The sequence below is a fragment of the Myotis nattereri genome (assembly GCF_964212035.1).
Source record: "Myotis nattereri genome assembly, chromosome: 8".
Taxonomy (NCBI): Eukaryota; Metazoa; Chordata; class Mammalia; order Chiroptera; family Vespertilionidae; genus Myotis; species Myotis nattereri.
The window spans coordinates 2,244,095-2,269,148 of record NC_138083.1 but is presented as its reverse complement, the minus strand read 5'-3'; positions in this window follow the sequence as shown (position 1 = coordinate 2,269,148).

Below are 25,054 nucleotides of genomic sequence, written 5' to 3'. Positions count from 1 at the left end.
GAAAATATTTACAAGTCCGGGCACTTTACCGAGCGTTTTCACTTGAATTTGCTTTCAAATACTAGGAATTCATGTTTATACAGCTCAAAATTAGTGTACAAAGACTGTGAGGTCTATACTTCTTATGTTTACAATTGAGGCCGAATTTCTCAAGCGTCTTTTTGGTGAATCAGTTAATGTCCTGACGGTTCCAGTACATACTTGTAAGAAAACTCATTAATTGTGGTATAACTCTTAAAATACGCATTTACAGTTTCCAGAAATTATTTAAATCTTGTAATAAGCACTTGAAATAAAAGTAAGTAGGTTCTTACTACATACCCTGCCGTTTTCAATCACTGACATTACCCGTGGAAAGCAGGGAAATGAACAGAAAACTGAAAATATTTACAAATACGGCCACTTTCGCGAGCGTTTTCACTTGAATTTGCTTTCAAATCCTGGGGAATTCATGTTTATACAGCTCAAAATTAGTGTACAAAGACTGTAAGTTAGGTCTATACTTCTTATGTTTACAATTGAGGCCGAATTTCTCAAGCGTCTTTTTCGTGAATCAGTTAATATCCTGACGGTTCCAGTACATACTTGTAAGAAAACTCATTAATTGTGGTATAACTCTTAAAATACGCATTTAGAGTTTCCAGAAATTATTTAAATCTTGTTATAAGCACTTGAAATAAAAGTAAGTATGTTCTTACTACATACCCTGCCGTTTTCAATCACGGACATTACCCGTGGAAAGCAGGGAAATGAACAGAAAACTGAAAATATATACAACTCCAGGCACTTTACCGAGCGTTTTCACTTGAATATGCTTTCAAATACTAGGAATTCATGTTTATAGAGCTCAAAATTAGTGTAGGAAGTCTGTAAGTGAGGACTATACTGCTTATGTTTACAATTGAGGCCGAATTTCTCGAACGTCTTTTTGGTGAATCAGTTAATATCGTGACGGTTCCAGTACATACGTGTAAGAAAACTCTCAAATTGTGGTATAACTCTTAGAATACGCATTTAGAGTTTCCAGAAATGATTTAAAACTTGTAATACGCACTTGAAATAAAAGTAAGTAGGTTCTTACTACATACCCTGCCATTTTCAATCACTGACATTACCTGTGGAAAGCAGGGAAATGACCAGAAAACAGAAAATGTTTACAACTCCGGGCACTTTAGGGAGTGTTTTCACTTGAATTTGCTTTCAAATACTAGGAATTCATGTTTATACAGCTCAAAATTAGTGTAGAAAGACTGTAAGTGAGGACTATACTGCTTATGTTTACAACTGAGGCCGAATTTCTCTAGCGTCTTTTTGGTGAATCAGTCAATATCCTGACGGTTCCAGTATATACTTGTAAGAAAACTCTCTAATTGTGGTATAACTCTTAGAATACGCATTTAGAGTTTCCAGAAATGATTTAAAACTTGTAATAAGCACTTGAAATAAAAGTAAGTAGGTTCTTACTACATACCCTGCCATTTTCAATCACTGACATTACCTGTGGAAAGCAGGGATATGACCAGAAAACAGAAAATATTTACAACTCCGGGCACTTTAGGGAGTGTTTTCACTTGAATTTGCTTTCAAATACTAGGAATTCATGGTTATACAGCTCAAAATTAGTTTAGAAAGACTGTAAGTGAGGACTATACTGCTTATGTTTACAATTGAGGCCGAATATCTCTAGCGTCTTTTGGTGAAAGACTCAAACACCTGTCGGTTCCAGTACATACTTTTAAGATAACTGTCCAATTGTAGTATAACTCTTTAAATACGCATTTAGAGCTTCCAGAAATTATTTAAAACTTGTAATAAGCCCTTGAAATAAAAGTAAGTAGGTTCTTACTACATACCCTGCCGTTTTCAATCACTGACATTACCCGTGGAAAGCAGGGAAATGACCAGAAAACTGAAAATATATACAACTCCGGGCACTTTACCGAGCGTTTTCACTTGAATATGCTTTCAAATACTAGGAATTCATGTTTATACAGCTCAAAATTAGCGTAGGAAGTCTGTAAGTGAGGACTATACAGCTTATGTTTACAATTGAGGCCGAATTTCTCGAACGTCTTTTTGGTGAATCAGTTAATATCGTGATGGTTCCAGTACATACTTGTAAGAAAACTCTCTAATTGTGGTATAACTCTTAAAATAGGCATTTAGAGTTTCCAGAAATGATTTAAAACTTGTAATAAGCACTTGAAATAAAAGTAAGTAGGTTCTTACTACATACCCTGCAGTTTTCAATCACTGATATTACCTGTGGAAACCAGAGAAATGACCAGAAAACTGATAATATTTAAAACTACGGCCACTTTAGCAAGCGTTTTCACTTGAATTTGCTTTCAAATACTAGGAATTCATGGTTATACAGCTCAAAATTAGTGTAGGAAGACTGTAAGTGAGGACTATACTGCTTATGTTTACAATTGAGGCCGAATTTCTGGAGCGTCATTTTGGTGAATCAGTCAATATCCTGACGGTTCCAGTACATACTTGTAAGAAAACTGTCTAATTGTGGTACAACTCTTAAAATACGCATTTAGAGTTTCCAGGAATGAATAAAATCCTGTAACAAACACTTGAAATAAAAGTAAGTAGATTATTACTACATACCCTGGCATTTTCAATCACTGACATTACCCGTGGAAAGCAGCGAAATGACCAGAAAACTGAAAATATTAAAACTCCGGGCACTTTACCGAGCGTTTTCACTTGAATTTTCTTTCAAAAACTAGGAATTCATGTTTATACAGCTCAAAATTAGTGTACAAAGACTGTAAGTGAGGTCTATACTGCTTATGTTTACAATTTAGGCCGAATTTCTCAAGCGTCTTTTTCGTGAATCAGTTAATATCCTGACGGTTCCAGTACATACTTGTAGGAAAACTCTCTAATTGTCGTATAACTCTTAGAATACGCATTTAGAGTTTCCAGAAATGATTTAAAACTTGTAATACGCACTTGAAATAAAAGTAAGTAGGTTCTTACTACATACCCTGCCATTTTCAATCACTGACATTACCTGTGGAAAGCAGGGAAATGACCAGAAAACAGAAAATGTTTACAACTCCGGGCACTTTAGGGAGTGTTTTCACTTGAATTTGTTTTCAAATACTAGGAATTCATGTTTATACAGCTCAAAATTAGTGTAGGAATTCTGTAAGTGAGGACTATACTGCTTATGTTTACAACTGAAGCCGAATTTCTCGAGCGTCTTTTTGGTGAATTAGTTAATATCCTGACCGTTCCAGTACATACTTGTAAGAAAACTGTCTAATTGTGGTACAACTCTTAAAATACGCATTTAGAGTTTCCAGGAATGATTAAAATCCTGTAACAAGCACTTGAAATAAAAGTAAGTAGATTATTACTACATACCCTGGCGTATTCAATCACTGACATTACCCGTGGAAAGCAGGGAAATGACCAGAAAACTGAAAATATTTACAACTCCGGGCACTTTAGGGAGTGTTTTCACTTGAATTTGCTTTCAAATCCTGGGAATTCATGTTTATACAGCTCAAAATTAGTGTAGAAAGACTGTAAGTGAGGATTATACTGCTTATGTTTACAATTGAGACCGAATTTCTCTAGCGTCTTTTTGGTGAAAGAGTCAATAACCTGTCGGTTCCAGTACATACTTTTAAGATAACTCTCTAATTGTAGTATAACTCCGAAAATACGCATTTAGAGTTTCCAGAAATGATTTAAAACTTGTAATAAGCACTTGAAATAAAAGTAAATAGGTTCTTACTACATACCCTGCAGTTTTCAATCACTGATATTACCTGTGGAAACCAGGGAAATGACCAGAAAACTGATAATATTTAAAACTACGGCCACTTTAGCGAGCGTTTTCACTTGAATTTGCTTTCAAATACTAGGAATTCATGTTTATACAGCTCAAAATTAGTGTAGGAAGTCTGTGAGGACTGTACTGCTTATGTTTACAAGTGAGGCTGAATTTCTCTAGCGTCTTTTTGGTGAAAGAGTCAATAACCTGTCGGTTCCAGTACATACTTTTAAGATAACTGTCTAATTGTGGTATAACTCTTAAAATACACATTTAGAGTTTCCAGAAATTATTTAAAACTTGTAATAAGCCCTTGAAATAAAAGTAAGTAGATTCTTACCACATACCCTGCAGTTTTCAATCACTGACATTACCCGTGGAAAGCAGGGAAATGACCAGAAAACTGAAAATATATACAACTCCGGGCACTTTACCGAGCGTTTTCACTTGAATATGCTTTCAAATACTAGGAATTCATGTTTATACAGCTCAAAATTTGTGCAGAAAGACTGTAAGTGAGGGCAATACTGCTTATGTTTACAATTGAGGCCGAATTTCTCGAACATCTTTTTTGTGAATCAGTTAATATCGTGACGATTCCAGTACATACTTGTAAGAAAACTCTCTAATTGTGGTATAACTCTTAGAATACGCATTTAGAGTTTCCAGAAATGATTTAAAACTTGTAATACGCACTTGAAATAAAAGTAAGTAGGTTCTTACTACATACCCTGCCATTTTCAATCACTGACATTACCTGTGGAAAGCAGGGAAATGACCAGAAAACAGAAAATGTTTACAACTCCGGGAACTTTAGGGAGTGTTTTCACTTGAATTTGCTTTCAAATACTAGGAATTCATGTTTATACAGCTCAAAGTTAGTGTAGAAAGACTGTAAGTGAGGACTATACTGCTTATGTTTACAACTGAGGCCGAATTTCTCGAGCGTCTTTTTGGTGAATCAGTTAATATCCTGACGGTTCCAGTACATACTTGCAAGAAAACTCTCTAATTGTGGTATAACTCTTAAAATACGCATTTAGAGTTTCCAAAAATGATTTAAAACTTGTAATAAGCACTTGAAATAAAAGTAAGTAGGTTCTTACTACATACCCTGCAGTTTTCAATCACTGACATTGCCCGTGGAAAGCATTGAAATGACCACAAATCTAATAATATATACAACTCCGGGCACTTTACCGAGCGTTTTCACTTGAATTTGCTTTCAAATACTAGGAATTCATGTTTATACAGTTCAAAATTAGTGTAGAAAGACTGTGAGGACTATATTGCTTATGTTTCCAATTGAGGCCGAATTTGTCTAGCGTCTTTTTGGTGAATCAGTCAATATCCTGATGGTTCCCGTATATACTTGTAAGAAAACTCTCTAATTGTGGTATAACTCTTAGAATACGCATTTAGAGTTTCCAGAAATGATTTCAAACTTGTAATAAGCACTTGAAATAAAAGTAAGTAGGTTCTTACTACATACCCTGCCATTTTCAACCACTGACATTACCTGTGGAAAGCAGGGAAATGACCAGAAAACTGAAAATATTTACAACTGCGGGCACTTTAGGGAGTGTTTTCACTTGATTTTGCTTTCAAATACTAGGAATTCATGGTTATACAGCTCAAAATTAGTGTAGAAAGACTGTAAGTGAGGACTATACTGCTTATGTTTACAATTGAGGCCGAATTTCACAAGCGTTTTTTTTGTGAAGGACTCAATAACCTGTCGGTTCCAGTACATACTTTTAAGATAACTGTCTAATTGTAGTATAACTCTTAAAATACGCATTTAGAGCTTCCAGAAATTATTTAAAACTTGTAATAAGCCCTTGAAATAAAAGTAAGTAGGATCTTACTACATACCCTGCCGTTTTCAATCACTGACATTACCCGTGGAAACCGGGTAAATGACCAGAAAACTGAAAATATTTACAACTCCGGGCACTTTACCGAGCGTTTTCACTTGAATTTGCTTTCAAGTACTAGGAATTCATGTTTATACAGTTCAAAATTAGTGTACGAACACTGTAAGTGAGGTCTATACTGCTTATGTTTACAATTTAGGCCGAATTTCTCGAGCGTCTTTTTCGTGAATCAGTTAATATCCTGACGGTTCCAGTACATACTTGTAAGAAAACTCCTTAATTGTGGTATAACTCTTAAAATACGCATTTAGAGTTTCCAAAAATGATTTAAAACTTGTAATAAGCAATTGAAATAAAAGTAAGTATGTTCTTACTACATACCCTGCAGTTTTCAATCACTGACATTGCCTGTGGAAAGCAGGGAAATGACCACAAATCTGATAATATTTACAAGTACGGCCACTTTAGCGAGCGTTTTCACTTGAATTTTCTTTCAAATCCTGGGAATTCATGTTTATACAGCTCAAAATTAGTGTAGAAAGACTGTAAGTGAGGACTATACTGCTTATGTTTACAATTGAGGCCGAATTTCTCTAGCGTCTTTTTGGTGAAAGAGTCAATAACCTGTCGGTTCCAGACATACTTTTAAGATAACTTTCTAATTGTAGTATAACTCTTAAAATACGCATTTAGAGCTTCCAGAAATTATTTAAAACTTGTAATAAGCCCTTGATATAAAAGTAAGTAGGATCTTACTACATACCCTGCCGTTTTCAATCACTGATATTACCCGTGGAAAGCAGGGAAATGACAAGAAAACTGAAAATATTTACAAGTCCGGGCACTTTACCGAGCGTTTTCACTTGAATTTGCTTTCAAATACTAGGAATTCATGTTTATACAGCTCAAAATTAGTGTACAAAGACTGTGAGGTCTATACTTCTTATGTTTACAATTGAGGCCGAATTTCTCAAGCGTCTTTTTGGTGAATCAGTTAATGTCCTGACGGTTCCAGTACATACTTGTAAGAAAACTCATTAATTGTGGTATAACTCTTAAAATACGCATTTACAGTTTCCAGAAATTATTTAAATCTTGTAATAAGCACTTGAAATAAAAGTAAGTAGGTTCTTACTACATACCCTGCCGTTTTCAATCACTGACATTACCCGTGGAAAGCAGGGAAATGAACAGAAAACTGAAAATATTTACAAATACGGCCACTTTCGCGAGCGTTTTCACTTGAATTTGCTTTCAAATCCTGGGGAATTCATGTTTATACAGCTCAAAATTAGTGTACAAAGACTGTAAGTTAGGTCTATACTTCTTATGTTTACAATTGAGGCCGAATTTCTCAAGCGTCTTTTTCGTGAATCAGTTAATATCCTGACGGTTCCAGTACATACTTGTAAGAAAACTCATTAATTGTGGTATAACTCTTAAAATACGCATTTAGAGTTTCCAGAAATTATTTAAATCTTGTTATAAGCACTTGAAATAAAAGTAAGTATGTTCTTACTACATACCCTGCCGTTTTCAATCACGGACATTACCCGTGGAAAGCAGGGAAATGACCAGAAAACTGAAAATATATACAACTCCAGGCACTTTACCGAGCGTTTTCACTTGAATATGCTTTCAAATACTAGGAATTCATGTTTATAGAGCTCAAAATTAGTGTAGGAAGTCTGTAAGTGAGGACTATACTGCTTATGTTTACAATTGAGGCCGAATTTCTCGAACGTCTTTTTGGTGAATCAGTTAATATCGTGACGGTTCCAGTACATACTTGTAAGAAAACTCTCTAATTGTGGTATAAATCTTAAAATACGCATTTAGAGTTTCCAGAAATGATTTAAAACTTGTAATAAGCACTTGAAATAAAAGTAAGTAGGTTCTTACTACATACCCTGCCGTTTTCAATCACTGATATTACGTGTGGAAACCAGGGAAATGACCAGAAAACTGATAATATTTAAAACTACGGCCACTTTAGCGAGCGTTTTCACTTGAATTTGCTTTCACAAACTAGGAATTCATGTTTATACAGCTCAAAATTAGTGTACAAAGATTGTAAGTGAGGTCTATACTGCTTATGTTTACAATTTAGGCCGAATTTCTCAAGCGTCTTTTTGGTGAATCAGTTAATATCCTGACGGTTCCAGTACATACTTGTAGGAAAACTCTCTAATTGTGGTATAACTCTTAGAATACGCATTTAGAGTTTCCAGAAATGATTTAAAACTTGTAATACGCACTTGAAATAAAAGTAAGTAGGTTCTTACTACATACCCTGCCATTTTCAATCACTGACATTACCTGTGGAAAGCAGGGAAATGACCAGAAAACAGAAAATGTTTACAACTCCGGGAACTTTAGGGAGTGTTTTCACTTGAATTTGCTTTCAAATACTAGGAATTCATGTTTATACAGCTCAAAGTTAGTGTAGAAAGACTGTAAGTGAGGACTATACTGCTTATGTTTACAACTGAGGCCGAATTTCTCGAGCGTCTTTTTGGTGAATCAGTTAATATCCTGACGGTTCCAGTACATACTTGCAAGAAAACTCTCTAATTGTGGTATAACTCTTAAAATACGCATTTAGAGTTTCCAAAAATGATTTAAAACTTGTAATAAGCACTTGAAATAAAAGTAAGTAGGTTCTTACTACATACCCTGCAGTTTTCAATCACTGACATTGCCCGTGGAAAGCATTGAAATGACCACAAATCTAATAATATATACAACTCCGGGCACTTTACCGAGCGTTTTCACTTGAATTTGCTTTCAAATACTAGGAATTCATGTTTATACAGTTCAAAATTAGTGTAGAAAGACTGTGAGGACTATATTGCTTATGTTTCCAATTGAGGCCGAATTTGTCTAGCGTCTTTTTGGTGAATCAGTCAATATCCTGATGGTTCCCGTATATACTTGTAAGAAAACTCTCTAATTGTGGTATAACTCTTAGAATACGCATTTAGAGTTTCCAGAAATGATTTCAAACTTGTAATAAGCACTTGAAATAAAAGTAAGTAGGTTCTTACTACATACCCTGCCATTTTCAACCACTGACATTACCTGTGGAAAGCAGGGAAATGACCAGAAAACTGAAAATATTTACAACTGCGGGCACTTTAGGGAGTGTTTTCACTTGATTTTGCTTTCAAATACTAGGAATTCATGGTTATACAGCTCAAAATTAGTGTAGAAAGACTGTAAGTGAGGACTATACTGCTTATGTTTACAATTGAGGCCGAATTTCACAAGCGTTTTTTTTGTGAAGGACTCAATAACCTGTCGGTTCCAGTACATACTTTTAAGATAACTGTCTAATTGTAGTATAACTCTTAAAATACGCATTTAGAGCTTCCAGAAATTATTTAAAACTTGTAATAAGCCCTTGAAATAAAAGTAAGTAGGATCTTACTACATACCCTGCCGTTTTCAATCACTGACATTACCCGTGGAAACCGGGTAAATGACCAGAAAACTGAAAATATTTACAACTCCGGGCACTTTACCGAGCGTTTTCACTTGAATTTGCTTTCAAGTACTAGGAATTCATGTTTATACAGTTCAAAATTAGTGTACGAACACTGTAAGTGAGGTCTATACTGCTTATGTTTACAATTTAGGCCGAATTTCTCGAGCGTCTTTTTCGTGAATCAGTTAATATCCTGACGGTTCCAGTACATACTTGTAAGAAAACTCCTTAATTGTGGTATAACTCTTAAAATACGCATTTAGAGTTTCCAAAAATGATTTAAAACTTGTAATAAGCAATTGAAATAAAAGTAAGTATGTTCTTACTACATACCCTGCAGTTTTCAATCACTGACATTGCCTGTGGAAAGCAGGGAAATGACCACAAATCTGATAATATTTACAAGTACGGCCACTTTAGCGAGCGTTTTCACTTGAATTTTCTTTCAAATCCTGGGAATTCATGTTTATACAGCTCAAAATTAGTGTAGAAAGACTGTAAGTGAGGACTATACTGCTTATGTTTACAATTGAGGCCGAATTTCTCTAGCGTCTTTTTGGTGAAAGAGTCAATAACCTGTCGGTTCCAGACATACTTTTAAGATAACTTTCTAATTGTAGTATAACTCTTAAAATACGCATTTAGAGCTTCCAGAAATTATTTAAAACTTGTAATAAGCCCTTGATATAAAAGTAAGTAGGATCTTACTACATACCCTGCCGTTTTCAATCACTGATATTACCCGTGGAAAGCAGGGAAATGACAAGAAAACTGAAAATATTTACAAGTCCGGGCACTTTACCGAGCGTTTTCACTTGAATTTGCTTTCAAATACTAGGAATTCATGTTTATACAGCTCAAAATTAGTGTACAAAGACTGTGAGGTCTATACTTCTTATGTTTACAATTGAGGCCGAATTTCTCAAGCGTCTTTTTGGTGAATCAGTTAATGTCCTGACGGTTCCAGTACATACTTGTAAGAAAACTCATTAATTGTGGTATAACTCTTAAAATACGCATTTACAGTTTCCAGAAATTATTTAAATCTTGTAATAAGCACTTGAAATAAAAGTAAGTAGGTTCTTACTACATACCCTGCCGTTTTCAATCACTGACATTACCCGTGGAAAGCAGGGAAATGAACAGAAAACTGAAAATATTTACAAATACGGCCACTTTCGCGAGCGTTTTCACTTGAATTTCCTTTCAAATCCTGGGGAATTCATGTTTATACAGCTCAAAATTAGTGTACAAAGACTGTAAGTTAGGTCTATACTTCTTATGTTTACAATTGAGGCCGAATTTCTCAAGCGTCTTTTTCGTGAATCAGTTAATATCCTGACGGTTCCAGTACATACTTGTAAGAAAACTCATTAATTGTGGTATAACTCTTAAAATACGCATTTAGAGTTTCCAGAAATTATTTAAATCTTGTTATAAGCACTTGAAATAAAAGTAAGTATGTTCTTACTACATACCCTGCCGTTTTCAATCACGGACATTACCCGTGGAAAGCAGGGAAATGACCAGAAAACTGAAAATATATACAACTCCAGGCACTTTACCGAGCGTTTTCACTTGAATATGCTTTCAAATACTAGGAATTCATGTTTATAGAGCTCAAAATTAGTGTAGGAAGTCTGTAAGTGAGGACTATACTGCTTATGTTTACAATTGAGGCCGAATTTCTCGAACGTCTTTTTGGTGAATCAGTTAATATCGTGAAGGTTCCAGTACATACTTGTAAGAAAACTCTCTAATTGTGGTATAAGTCTTAAAATACGCATTTAAAGTTTCCAGAAATGATTTAAAACTTGTAATAAGCACTTGAAATTAAAGTAAGTAGGTTCTTACTACATACCCTGCAGTTTTCAATCACTGATATTACCTGTGGAAACCAGGGAAATGACCAGAAAACTGATAATATTTAAAACTACGACCACTTTAGCGAGCGTTTTCACTTGAATTTGCTTTCAAATACTAGGAATTCATGGTTATACAGCTCAGTTAATATCCTGACCGTTCCAGTACATACTTGTAAGAAAACTGTCTAATTGTGGTACATCTTAAAATACGCATTTAGAGTTTCCAGGAATGATTAAAAGCCTGTAACAAACACTTGAAATAAAAGTAAGTAGATTATTACTACATACCCTGGCGTATTCAATCACTGACATTACCCTTGGAAAGCAGGGAAATGACCAGAAAACTGAAAATATTTACAACTCCGGGCACTTTATCGAGCGTTTTCACTTGAATTTGCTTTCACAAACTAGGAATTCATGTTTATACAGCTCCAAATTAGTGTACAAAGATTGTAAGTGAGGTCTATACTGCTTATGTTTACAATTTAGGCCGAATTTCTCAAGCGTCTTTTTGGTGAATCAGTTAATATCCTGACGGTTCCAGTACATACTTGTAGGAAAACTCTCTAATTGTGGTATAACTCTTAGAATACGCATTTAGAGTTTCCAGAAATGATTTAAAACTTGTAATACGCACTTGAAATAAAAGTAAGTGAAAGACTCAAACACCTGTCGGTTCCAGTACATACTTTTAAGATAACTGTCTAATTGTAGTATAACTCTTAAAATACGCATTTAGAGTTTCCAGAAATTATTTAAAACTTGTAATAAGCCCTTGAAATAAAAGTAAGTAGGTTCTTACTACATACCCTGCCGTTTTCAATCACTGACATTACCCGTGGAAAGCAGGGAAATGATCAGAAAACTGAAAATATTTACAACTCCGGCCACTTTAGGGAGTGTTTTCACTTGAATTTGCTTTCAAGTACTAGGAATTCATGTTTATACAGCTAAAATTAGTGTAGAAAGACTGTAAGTGAGGACTATAATGCTTATGTTTATAATTGAGGCCGAATTTCTCTAGCGTCTTCTTAGTGAATCAGTTAATATCCTGACGGTTCCAGTCATACTTGTAGGAAAACTCTCTAATTGTGGTATAACTCTGAAAATACGCTTTTAGAGTTTCCAGAAATGATTTAAAACTTGTAATAAGCACTTGAAATAAAAGTAAGTAGGTTCTTACTACATACCCTGCAGTTTTCAATCCCTGATATTACCTGTGGAAACCAGGGAAATGACCAGAAAACTGATAATATTTAAAACTACGGCCACTTTAGCGAGCGTTTTCACTTGAATTTGCTTTCAAATGCTAGGAATTCATGTTTATACAGCTCAAAATTAGTGTAGGAAGTCTGTGAGGACTGTACTGCTTATGTTAACAACTGAGGCTGAATTTCTCTAGCGTCTTTTTGGTGAAAGAGTCAATAACCTGTCGGTTCCAGTACATACTTTTAAGATAACAGTCTAATTGTAGTATAACTCTTAAAATACACATTTAGAGTTTCCAGAAATTATTTAAAACTTGTAATAAGCCCTTGAAATAAAAGTAAGTAGATTCTTACTACATACCCTGCAGTTTTCAATCACTGACATTACCCGTGGAAAGCAGGGAAATGACCAGAAAACTGAAAATATATACAACTCCGGGCACTTTACCGAGCGTTTTCACTTGAATATGCTTTCAAATACTAGGAATTCATGTTTATACAGCTCAAAATTAGTGTAGGAAGTCTGTAAGTGAGGACTATACTGCTTATGTTTACAATTGAGGCCGAATTTCTCAAGCGTCTTTTTGGTGAATCAGTTAATATCCTGACGGTTACAGTACATACTTGTAGGAAAACTCTCTAATTGTGGTATAACTCTTAGAATACGCATTTAGAGTTTCCAGAAATGATTTAAAACTTGTAATACGCACTTGAAATAAAAGTAAGTAGGTTCTTACTACATACCCTGCCATTTTCAATCACTGACATTACCTGTGGAAAGCAGGGAAATGACCAGAAAACAGAAAATGTTTACAACTCCGGGCACTTTAGGGAGTGTTTTCACTTGAATTTGCTTTCAAATACTAGGAATTCATGTTTATACAGCTCAAAATTAGTGTAGAAAGACTGTAAGTGAGGACTATACTGCTTATGTTTACAACTGAGGCCGAATTTCTCTAGCGTCTTTTTGGTGAATCAGTCAATATCCTGACGGTTCCAGTATATACTTGTAAGAAAACTCTCTAATTGTGGTATAACTCTTAGAATACGCATTTAGAGTTTCCAGAAATGATTTAAAACTTGTAATAAGCACTTGAAATAAAAGTAAGTAGGTTCTTACTACATACCCTGCCATTTTCAATCACTGACATTACCTGTGGAAAGCAGGGATATGACCAGAAAACAGAAAATATTTACAACTCCGGGCACTTTAGGGAGTGTTTTCACTTGAATTTGCTTTCAAATACTAGGAATTCATGGTTATACAGCTCAAAATTAGTTTAGAAAGACTGTAAGTGAGGACTATACTGCTTATGTTTACAATTGAGGCCGAATATCTCTAGCGTCTTTTGGTGAAAGACTCAAACACCTGTCGGTTCCAGTACATACTTTTAAGATAACTGTCTAATTGTAGTATAACTCTTTAAATACGCATTTAGAGCTTCCAGAAATATTTAAAACTTGTAATAAGCCCTTGAAATAAAAGTAAGTAGGTTCTTACTACATACCCTGCCGTTTTCAATCACTGACATTACCCGTGGAAAGCAGGGAAATGACCAGAAAACTGAAAATATATACAACTCCGGGCACTTTACCGAGCGTTTTCACTTGAATATGCTTTCAAATACTAGGAATTCATGTTTATACAGCTCAAAATTAGCGTAGGAAGTCTGTAAGTGAGGACTATACAGCTTATGTTTACAATTGAGGCCGAATTTCTCGAACGTCTTTTTGGTGAATCAGTTAATATCGTGATGGTTCCAGTACATACTTGTAAGAAAACTCTCTAATTGTGGTATAACTCTTAAAATAGGCATTTAGAGTTTCCAGAAATGATTTAAAACTTGTAATAAGCACTTGAAATAAAAGTAAGTAGGTTCTTACTACATACCCTGCAGTTTTCAATCACTGATATTACCTGTGGAAACCAGAGAAATGACCAGAAAACTGATAATATTTAAAACTACGGCCACTTTAGCAAGCGTTTTCACTTGAATTTGCTTTCAAATACTAGGAATTCATGGTTATACAGCTCAAAATTAGTGTAGGAAGACTGTAAGTGAGGACTATACTGCTTATGTTTACAATTGAGGCCGAATTTCTGGAGCGTCATTTTGGTGAATCAGTCAATATCCTGACGGTTCCAGTACATACTTGTAAGAAAACTGTCTAATTGTGGTACAACTCTTAAAATACGCATTTAGAGTTTCCAGGAATGAATAAAATCCTGTAACAAACACTTGAAATAAAAGTAAGTAGATTATTACTACATACCCTGGCATTTTCAATCACTGACATTACCCGTGGAAAGCAGCGAAATGACCAGAAAACTGAAAATATTAAAACTCCGGGCACTTTACCGAGCGTTTTCACTTGAATTTTCTTTCAAAAACTAGGAATTCATGTTTATACAGCTCAAAATTAGTGTACAAAGACTGTAAGTGAGGTCTATACTGCTTATGTTTACAATTTAGGCCGAATTTCTCAAGCGTCTTTTTCGTGAATCAGTTAATATCCTGACGGTTCCAGTACATACTTGTAGGAAAACTCTCTAATTGTCGTATAACTCTTAGAATACGCATTTAGAGTTTCCAGAAATGATTTAAAACTTGTAATACGCACTTGAAATAAAAGTAAGTAGGTTCTTACTACATACCCTGCCATTTTCAATCACTGACATTACCTGTGGAAAGCAGGGAAATGACCAGAAAACAGAAAATGTTTACAACTCCGGGAACTTTAGGGAGTGTTTTCACTTGAATTTGTTTTCAAATACTAGGAATTCATGTTTATACAGCTCAAAATTAGTGTAGGAATTCTGTAAGTGAGGACTATACTGCTTATGTTTACAACTGAAGCCGAATTTCTCGAGCGTCTTTTTGGTGAATTAGTTAATATCCTGACCGTTCCAGTACATACTTGTAAGAAAACTGTCTAATTGTGGTACAACTCTTAAAATACGCATTTAGAGTTTCCAGGAATGATTAAAATCCTGTAATAAGCACTTGAAATAAAAGTAAGTAGATTATTACTACATACCCTGGCGTATTCAATCACTGACATTACCCGTGGAAAGCAGGGAAATGACCAGAAAACTGAAAATATTTACAACTCCGGGCACTTTAGGGAGTGTTTTCACTTGAATTTGCTTTCAAATCCTGGGAATTCATGTTTATACAGCTCAAAATTAGTGTAGAAAGACTGTAAGTGAGGATTATACTGCTTATGTTTACAATTGAGACCGAATTTCTCTAGCGTCTTTTTGGTGAAAGAGTCAATAACCTGTCGGTTCCAGTACATACTTTTAAGATAACTCTCTAATTGTAGTATAACTCCGAAAATACGCATTTAGAGTTTCCAGAAATGATTTAAAACTTGTAATAAGCACTTGAAATAAAAGTAAATAGGTTCTTACTACATACCCTGCAGTTTTCAATCACTGATATTACCTGTGGAAACCAGGGAAATGACCAGAAAACTGATAATATTTAAAACTACGGCCACTTTAGCGAGCGTTTTCACTTGAATTTGCTTTCAAATACTAGGAATTCATGTTTATACAGCTCAAAATTAGTGTAGGAAGTCTGTGAGGACTGTACTGCTTATGTTTACAACTGAGGCTGAATTTCTCTAGCGTCTTTTTGGTGAAAGAGTCAATAACCTGTCGGTTCCAGTACATACTTTTAAGATAACTGTCTAATTGTGGTATAACTCTTAAAATACACATTTAGAGTTTCCAGAAATTATTTAAAACTTGTAATAAGCCCTTGAAATAAAAGTAAGTAGATTCTTACCACATACCCTGCAGTTTTCAATCACTGACATTACCCGTGGAAAGCAGGGAAATGACCAGAAAACTGAAAATATATACAACTCCGGGCACTTTACCGAGCGTTTTCACTTGAATATGCTTTCAAATACTAGGAATTCATGTTTATACAGCTCAAAATTTGTGCAGAAAGACTGTAAGTGAGGGCAATACTGCTTATGTTTACAATTGAGGCCGAATTTCTCGAACATCTTTTTTGTGAATCAGTTAATATCGTGACGATTCCAGTACATACTTGTAAGAAAACTCTCTAATTGTGGTATAACTCTTAAAATACGCATTTAGAGTTTCCAGAAATGATTTAAAACTTGTAATAAGCACTTGAAATAAAAGTAAGTAGGTTCTTACTACATACCCTGCAGTTTTCAATCACTGATATTACCTGTGGAAACCAGGGAAATGACCAGAAAACTGATAGTATTTAAAACTACGGCCACTTTAGCGAGCGTTTTCACTTGAATTTGCTTTCAAATACTAGGAATTCATGTTTATACAGCTCAAAATTAGTGTAGGAAGTCTGTAAGTGAGGACTATACTGCTTATGTTTACAACTGAGGCCGAATTTCTCGAACGTCTTTTTGGTGAATCAGTTAATATCGTGACGGTTCCAGTACATACTTGTAAGAAAACTCTCTAATTGTGATATAACTCTTAAAATACGCATTTAGAGTTTCCAGAAATGATTTAAAACTTGTAATAAGCACTTGAAATAAAACTAAGTAGGTTCTTACTACATACCCTGCAGTTTTCAATCACTGATATTACGTGTGGAAACCAGGGAAATGACCAGAAAACTGATAATATTTAAAACTACGACCACTTTAGCGAGCGTTTTCACTTGAATTTGCTTTCAAATACTAGGAATTCATGGTTATACAGCTCAGTTAATATCCTGACCGTTCCAGTACATACTTGTAAGAAAACTGTCTAATTGTGGTACATCTTAAAATACGCATTTAGAGTTTCCAGGAATGATTAAAAGCCTGTAACAAACACTTGAAATAAAAGTAAGTAGATTATTACTACATACCCTGGCGTATTCAATCACTGACATTACCCTTGGAAAGCAGGGAAATGACCAGAAAACTGAAAATATTTACAACTCCGGGCACTTTACCGAGCGTTTTCACTTGAATTTGCTTTCACAAACTAGGAATTCATGTTTATACAGCTCAAAATTAGTGTACAAAGATTGTAAGTGAGGTCTATACTGCTTATGTTTACAATTTAGGCCGAATTTCTCAAGCGTCTTTTTGGTGAATCAGTTAATATCCTGACGGTTCCAGTACATACTTGTAGGAAAACTCTCTAATTGTGGTATAACTCTTAGAATACGCATTTAGAGTTTCCAGAAATGATTTAAAACTTGTAATACGCACTTGAAATAAAAGTAAGTGAAAGACTCAAACACCTGTCGGTTCCAGTACATACTTTTAAGATAACTGTCTAATTGTAGTATAACTCTTAAAATACGCATTTAGAGTTTCCAGAAATTATTTAAAACTTGTAATAAGCCCTTGAAATAAAAGTAAGTAGGTTCTTACTACATACCCTGCCGTTTTCAATCACTGACATTACCCGTGGAAAGCAGGGAAATGATCAGAAAACTGAAAATATTTACAACTCCGGCCACTTTAGGGAGTGTTTTCACTTGAATTTGCTTTCAAGTACTAGGAATTCATGTTTATACAGCTAAAATTAGTGTAGAAAGACTGTAAGTGAGGACTATAATGCTTATGTTTATAATTGAGGCCGAATTTCTCTAGCGTCTTCTTAGTGAATCAGTTAATATCCTGACGGTTCCAGTCATACTTGTAGGAAAACTCTCTAATTGTGGTATAACTCTGAAAATACGCTTTTAGAGTTTCCAGAAATGATTTAAAACTTGTAATAAGCACTTGAAATAAAAGTAAGTAGGTTCTTACTACATACCCTGCAGTTTTCAATCCCTGATATTAACTGTGGAAACCAGGGAAATGACCAGAAAACTGATAATATTTAAAACTACGGCCACTTTAGCGAGCGTTTTCACTTGAATTTGCTTTCAAATGCTAGGAATTCATGTTTATACAGCTCAAAATTAGTGTAGGAAGTCTGTGAGGACTGTACTGCTTATGTTAACAACTGAGGCTGAATTTCTCTAGCGTCTTTTTGGTGAAAGAGTCAATAACCTGTCGGTTCCAGTACATACTTTTAAGATAACAGTCTAATTGTAGTATAACTCTTAAAATACACATTTAGAGTTTCCAGAAATTATTTAAAACTTGTAATAAGCCCTTGAAATAAAAGTAAGTAGATTCTTACTACATACCCTGCAGTTTTCAATCACTGACATTACCCGTGGAAAGCAGGGAAATGACCAGAAAACTGAAAATATATACAACTCCGGGCACTTTACCGAGCGTTTTCACTTGAATATGCTTTCAAATACTAGGAATTCATGTTTATACAGCTCAAAATTAGTGTACAAAGACTGTAAGTGAGGTCTATACTGCTTATGTTTACAATTGAGGCCGAATTTCTCAAGCGTCTTTTGGTGAATCAATTAATATCCTGACGGTTCCAGTACATACTTGTAAGAAAACTCATTAATTGTGGTATAACTCTTAAAATACGCATTTAGAGTTTCCACAAATGATTTAAAACTTGTAATAAGCACTTGAAATAAAAGTAAGTAGGTTCTTACTACATACCCTGCCATTTTCAATCACTGACATTACCTGTGGAAAGCAGGGAAATGACCAGAAAACAGAAAATATTTACAACTCAGGGCACTTTAGGGAGTGTTTTCACTTGAATTTGCTTTCAAATACTAGGAATTCATGGTTATACAGCTCAAAATTAGTGTAGAAAGACTGTAAGTGAGGACTATACTGCTTATGTTTACAATTGAGGCCGAATTTCTCAAGCGTTTTTTTGTGTGAAAGACTCAATAACCTGTCGGTTCCAGTACATACTTTTAAGATAACTGTCTAATTGTAGTATAACTCTTAAAATACGCATTTAGAGCTTCCAAAAATTATTTCAAACTTGTAATAAGCCCTTGAAATAAAAGTAAGTAGGATCTTACTACATACCCTGCCGTTTTCAATCACTGACATTACCCGTGGAAAGCAGGGAAATGACCAGAAAACTGAAAATATTTACAACTCCGAGCACTTTACCGAGCGTTTTCACTTGAATTTGCTTTCAAGTACTAGGAATTCATGTTTATACAGCTCAAAATTAGTGTACGAACACTGTAAGTGAGGTCTATACTGCTTATGTTTACAATTTAGGCCGAATTTCTCGAGCGTCTTTTTCGTGATTCAGTTAATATCCTCACGGTTCCAGTACATACTTGTAAGAAAACTCATTAATTGAGGTATAACTCTTAAAATACGCATTTAGAGTTTCCAAAAATGATTTAAAACTTGTAATAAGCAATTGAAATAAAAGTAAGTATGTTCTTACTACATACCCTGCAGTTTTCAATCACTGGCATTGCCTGTGGAAAGCAGGGAAATGACCACAAATCTGATAATATTTACAAATACGGCCACTTTAGCGAGCGTTTTCACTTGAATTTGCTTTCAAATCCTGGGAATTCATGTTTATACAGCTCAAAATTAGTGTAGAAAGACTGTAAGTGAGGACTATACTGCTTATGTTTACAATTGAGGCCGAATTTCTCTAGCGTCTTTTTGGTGAATCAGTCAATATCCTGACGGTTCCAGTATATACTTGTAAGAAAACTCTCTAATTGTGGTATAACTCTTAGAATACGCATTTAGAGTTTCCAGAAATGATTTAAAACTTGTAATAAGCACTTGAAATAAAAGTAAGTAGGTTCTTACTACATACCCTGCCATTTTCAATCACTGACATTACCTGTGGAAAGCAGGGATATGACCAGAAAACAGAAAATATTTACAACTCCGGGCACTTTAGGGAGTGTTTTCACTTGAATTTGCTTTCAAATACTAGGAATTCATGGTTATACAGCTCAAAATTAGTTTAGAAAGACTGTAAGTGAGGACTATACTGCTTATGTTTACAATTGAGGCCGAATATCTCTAGCGTCTTTTGGTGAAAGACTCAAACACCTGTCGGTTCCAGTACATACTTTTAAGATAACTGTCTAATTGTAGTATAACTCTTTAAATACGCATTTAGAGCTTCCAGAAATTATTTAAAACTTGTAATAAGCCCTTGAAATAAAAGTAAGTAGGTTCTTACTACATACCCTGCCGTTTTCAATCACTGACATTACCCGTGGAAAGCAGGGAAATGACCAGAAAACTGAAAATATATACAACTCCGGGCACTTTACCGAGCGTTTTCACTTGAATATGCTTTCAAATACTAGGAATTCATGTTTATACAGCTCAAAATTAGCGTAGGAAGTCTGTAAGTGAGGACTATACAGCTTATGTTTACAATTGAGGCCGAATTTCTCGAACGTCTTTTTGGTGAATCAGTTAATATCGTGATGGTTCCAGTACATACTTGTAAGAAAACTCTCTAATTGTGGTATAACTCTTAAAATAGGCATTTAGAGTTTCCAGAAATGATTTAAAACTTGTAATAAGCACTTGAAATAAAAGTAAGTAGGTTCTTACTACATACCCTGCAGTTTTCAATCACTGATATTACCTGTGGAAACCAGAGAAATGACCAGAAAACTGATAATATTTAAAACTACGGCCACTTTAGCAAGCGTTTTCACTTGAATTTGCTTTCAAATACTAGGAATTCATGGTTATACAGCTCAAAATTAGTGTAGGAAGACTGTAAGTGAGGACTATACTGCTTATGTTTACAATTGAGGCCGAATTTCTGGAGCGTCATTTTGGTGAATCAGTCAATATCCTGACGGTTCCAGTACATACTTGTAAGAAAACTGTCTAATTGTGGTACAACTCTTAAAATACGCATTTAGAGTTTCCAGGAATGAATAAAATCCTGTAACAAACACTTGAAATAAAAGTAAGTAGATTATTACTACATACCCTGGCATTTTCAATCACTGACATTACCCGTGGAAAGCAGCGAAATGACCAGAAAACTGAAAATATTAAAACTCCGGGCACTTTACCGAGCGTTTTCACTTGAATTTTCTTTCAAAAACTAGGAATTCATGTTTATACAGCTCAAAATTAGTGTACAAAGACTGTAAGTGAGGTCTATACTGCTTATGTTTACAATTTAGGCCGAATTTCTCAAGCGTCTTTTTCGTGAATCAGTTAATATCCTGACGGTTCCAGTACATACTTGTAGGAAAACTCTCTAATTGTCGTATAACTCTTAGAATACGCATTTAGAGTTTCCAGAAATGATTTAAAACTTGTAATACGCACTTGAAATAAAAGTAAGTAGGTTCTTACTACATACCCTGCCATTTTCAATCACTGACATTACCTGTGGAAAGCAGGGAAATGACCAGAAAACAGAAAATGTTTACAACTCCGGGAACTTTAGGGAGTGTTTTCACTTGAATTTGTTTTCAAATACTAGGAATTCATGTTTATACAGCTCAAAATTAGTGTAGGAATTCTGTAAGTGAGGACTATACTGCTTATGTTTACAACTGAAGCCGAATTTCTCGAGCGTCTTTTTGGTGAATTAGTTAATATCCTGACCGTTCCAGTACATACTTGTAAGAAAACTGTCTAATTGTGGTACAACTCTTAAAATACGCATTTAGAGTTTCCAGGAATGATTAAAATCCTGTAACAAGCACTTGAAATAAAAGTAAGTAGATTATTACTACATACCCTGGCGTATTCAATCACTGACATTACCCGTGGAAAGCAGGGAAATGACCAGAAAACTGAAAATATTTACAACTCCGGGCACTTTAGGGAGTGTTTTCACTTGAATTTGCTTTCAAATCCTGGGAATTCATGTTTATACAGCTCAAAATTAGTGTAGAAAGACTGTAAGTGAGGATTATACTGCTTATGTTTACAATTGAGACCGAATTTCTCTAGCGTCTTTTTGGTGAAAGAGTCAATAACCTGTCGGTTCCAGTACATACTTTTAAGATAACTCTCTAATTGTAGTATAACTCCGAAAATACGCATTTAGAGTTTCCAGAAATGATTTAAAACTTGTAATAAGCACTTGAAATAAAAGTAAATAGGTTCTTACTACATACCCTGCAGTTTTCAATCACTGATATTACCTGTGGAAACCAGGGAAATGACCAGAAAACTGATAATATTTAAAACTACGGCCACTTTAGCGAGCGTTTTCACTTGAATTTGCTTTCAAATACTAGGAATTCATGTTTATACAGCTCAAAATTAGTGTAGGAAGTCTGTGAGGACTGTACTGCTTATGTTTACAACTGAGGCTGAATTTCTCTAGCGTCTTTTTGGTGAAAGAGTCAATAACCTGTCGGTTCCAGTACATACTTTTAAGATAACTGTCTAATTGTGGTATAACTCTTAAAATACACATTTAGAGTTTCCAGAAATTATTTAAAACTTGTAATAAGCCCTTGAAATAAAAGTAAGTAGATTCTTACCACATACCCTGCAGTTTTCAATCACTGACATTACCCGTGGAAAGCAGGGAAATGACCAGAAAACTGAAAATATATACAACTCCGGGCACTTTACCGAGCGTTTTCACTTGAATATGCTTTCAAATACTAGGAATTCATGTTTATACAGCTCAAAATTTGTGCAGAAAGACTGTAAGTGAGGGCAATACTGCTTATGTTTACAATTGAGGCCGAATTTCTCGAACATCTTTTTTGTGAATCAGTTAATATCGTGACGATTCCAGTACATACTTGTAAGAAAACTCTCTAATTGTGGTATAACTCTTAAAATACGCATTTAGAGTTTCCAGAAATGATTTAAAACTTGTAATAAGCACTTGAAATAAAAGTAAGTAGGTTCTTACTACATACCCTGCAGTTTTCAATCACTGATATTACCTGTGGAAACCAGGGAAATGACCAGAAAACTGATAGTATTTAAAACTACGGCCACTTTAGCGAGCGTTTTCACTTGAATTTGCTTTCAAATACTAGGAATTCATGTTTATACAGCTCAAAATTAGTGTAGGAAGTCTGTAAGTGAGGACTATACTGCTTATGTTTACAACTGAGGCCGAATTTCTCGAACGTCTTTTTGGTGAATCAGTTAATATCGTGACGGTTCCAGTACATACTTGTAAGAAAACTCTCTAATTGTGATATAACTCTTAAAATACGCATTTAGAGTTTCCAGAAATGATTTAAAACTTGTAATAAGCACTTGAAATAAAACTAAGTAGGTTCTTACTACATACCCTGCAGTTTTCAATCACTGATATTACGTGTGGAAACCAGGGAAATGACCAGAAAACTGATAATATTTAAAACTACGACCACTTTAGCGAGCGTTTTCACTTGAATTTGCTTTCAAATACTAGGAATTCATGGTTATACAGCTCAGTTAATATCCTGACCGTTCCAGTACATACTTGTAAGAAAACTGTCTAATTGTGGTACATCTTAAAATACGCATTTAGAGTTTCCAGGAATGATTAAAAGCCTGTAACAAACACTTGAAATAAAAGTAAGTAGATTATTACTACATACCCTGGCGTATTCAATCACTGACATTACCCTTGGAAAGCAGGGAAATGACCAGAAAACTGAAAATATTTACAACTCCGGGCACTTTACCGAGCGTTTTCACTTGAATTTGCTTTCACAAACTAGGAATTCATGTTTATACAGCTCAAAATTAGTGTACAAAGATTGTAAGTGAGGTCTATACTGCTTATGTTTACAATTTAGGCCGAATTTCTCAAGCGTCTTTTTGGTGAATCAGTTAATATCCTGACGGTTCCAGTACATACTTGTAGGAAAACTCTCTAATTGTGGTATAACTCTTAGAATACGCATTTAGAGTTTCCAGAAATGATTTAAAACTTGTAATACGCACTTGAAATAAAAGTAAGTGAAAGACTCAAACACCTGTCGGTTCCAGTACATACTTTTAAGATAACTGTCTAATTGTAGTATAACTCTTAAAATACGCATTTAGAGTTTCCAGAAATTATTTAAAACTTGTAATAAGCCCTTGAAATAAAAGTAAGTAGGTTCTTACTACATACCCTGCCGTTTTCAATCACTGACATTACCCGTGGAAAGCAGGGAAATGATCAGAAAACTGAAAATATTTACAACTCCGGCCACTTTAGGGAGTGTTTTCACTTGAATTTGCTTTCAAGTACTAGGAATTCATGTTTATACAGCTAAAATTAGTGTAGAAAGACTGTAAGTGAGGACTATAATGCTTATGTTTATAATTGAGGCCGAATTTCTCTAGCGTCTTCTTAGTGAATCAGTTAATATCCTGACGGTTCCAGTCATACTTGTAGGAAAACTCTCTAATTGTGGTATAACTCTGAAAATACGCTTTTAGAGTTTCCAGAAATGATTTAAAACTTGTAATAAGCACTTGAAATAAAAGTAAGTAGGTTCTTACTACATACCCTGCAGTTTTCAATCCCTGATATTAACTGTGGAAACCAGGGAAATGACCAGAAAACTGATAATATTTAAAACTACGGCCACTTTAGCGAGCGTTTTCACTTGAATTTGCTTTCAAATGCTAGGAATTCATGTTTATACAGCTCAAAATTAGTGTAGGAAGTCTGTGAGGACTGTACTGCTTATGTTAACAACTGAGGCTGAATTTCTCTAGCGTCTTTTTGGTGAAAGAGTCAATAACCTGTCGGTTCCAGTACATACTTTTAAGATAACAGTCTAATTGTAGTATAACTCTTAAAATACACATTTAGAGTTTCCAGAAATTATTTAAAACTTGTAATAAGCCCTTGAAATAAAAGTAAGTAGATTCTTACTACATACCCTGCAGTTTTCAATCACTGACATTACCCGTGGAAAGCAGGGAAATGACCAGAAAACTGAAAATATATACAACTCCGGGCACTTTACCGAGCGTTTTCACTTGAATATGCTTTCAAATACTAGGAATTCATG